The following is a 1883-nucleotide window of genomic DNA, read 5'->3' as shown; positions in this document are numbered from 1 at the left end:
GATATCACTACTCTCACTCTATAGCAGTGTTTTATACGACTAGTATATCCTGACGAAATATCTTCGACGAAATCACTCCAAAATTTATTGATAAATTGGAATGATGAAAAGCGCAATCAGTTGCCTACTAACAAGGATTGGTAATTACAATTAAAAGAATCAAATGCGTATATTTATTTATTTTTTTTTAAAGCAAAGTGACGCAAAATGACATAGAAGAAGCAAAAAGAACGTGCAATATGGAAAAGAAAAAAAGAAAAGAGAGAAAATAAAAAAGACAGAGATGGAAAGAAAGAGAGATCGATACCGATAACATATACTTGAAAGAGAGAGAGAGAGAGAGAGAGAGAGAGAGAGCAGCGTGCAGCGAGGATATGTATCTATCGATTATAATACTAAAGTTGAATCAATCAACGTTTGTTTCCCTACGCCATTTTTGCTTATATATATTAATAACACAGAACATGGTAAAATATTCATGTTCTGGGATTTGTGTTGAAAAATCCATTAAATTTTTTCTAACTGGACAAGTTCAGCATTTCTAGCTGACTCAATCTATTTTGATTCAATCACTCTCAAATATTTTTATTGCTTGTGTGAGCATTTGGTGAAAGAGTGACACTTTTTCTTATCGTTGCCTCTTTACTTGGCTATCTAATTGACATAGTGTGTTCGTACACGCCGTGAACGTTATGTAATTTAATTGTAAAGCAATAAATCTCTTTTCTTCTATAGTAATCATAATAGAAATGATAACATTCATGGAGTTACTTCTTACTCCACAGATCTTGAAATTATACAGAGTTTAATAATAATAATAATAATAATAATAATAATAATAATAATAATAATAATAATAATAATAATAATAATAACAATACCACCACCTTTCATACCTCCCCAAATAAAAACAATGGGATGTCACCAATCTCGACTGATACCACATACAATGGCCGTGAAGGGTGAAGGAAGATAAAAATAAAATAATGAAAAAAACAAAAAAACAAAAAACAAAACAAAAAAAAAAAAAACGAGAAAAAATGAGAAATGGCGTAACTGTATAGCCGGTCTTGGGTAAGCCTTGTCGGCCAAATCCCAGAGAAGAACAATGGTCTCTGCCAGCGAGAAATCAACGATATGTAACTGTTGCGATTACGCAAAATGGTTCGAAATGGTTATCGGAAGCGGTGGAGAATACTGGAAATTTGTCATTCATACTCCAGGGAACACCACCGGTTATTGTTAGTGAGTAATAAATCATGAATGCCTGCGTGAAAATTCTTAGTGAGTTGATGTGTGTGTGTGTGTGTGTCTGTGTGTCTGTGCGTGTGTGCGTGTTTCAAGGTTTTCTTAAATAGCGTTTAATACATGAGTAAAACTTATAAAAAATTAAAAAATATACTCATGGCAAACAAGGTACAAAGAAATGTGTTTGTTTCGCCCCAATGAGAAGCACGCTGGAGTAACGGTTACTTTAAAAGTAGATTCTTGGAAGCTTTTCTGTGTGACTTGCTTGTCACACACACAAACTAGTATATATATATATATATATATATATATATATATATATATATATATATATATATATATATATATATATATATATAAAATTTACATGGTTACGACACTGGACATGCTAATGTTTCGGAGAAAGCAATCATTTATTAAGTGTCCTAACGAGAACTTCTTGTTTTAACCAGCAATTTGTAAGAAACATTAGCATGTCCAGTATCGCGACCATGTACATTTGTTCATATTAATAAAAATATATCTTGCTCTTCTTTTATTGAGCACTTTTAATAACCTTGTTAAATTCATTAGTTATCACTCTTAAATACCTTTAATCTGATATATATATATATATATATATATATATATGCGTT

The sequence above is a fragment of the Euprymna scolopes genome, chromosome 2 (genome assembly GCF_053919585.1).
Source record: "Euprymna scolopes isolate OS-2025 chromosome 2, ASM5391958v1, whole genome shotgun sequence".
NCBI lineage: Eukaryota > Metazoa > Mollusca > Cephalopoda > Sepiida > Sepiolidae > Euprymna > Euprymna scolopes.
The sequence above is the reverse complement of the archived record's forward strand: the minus strand, read 5'-3'. Positions refer to the sequence as shown.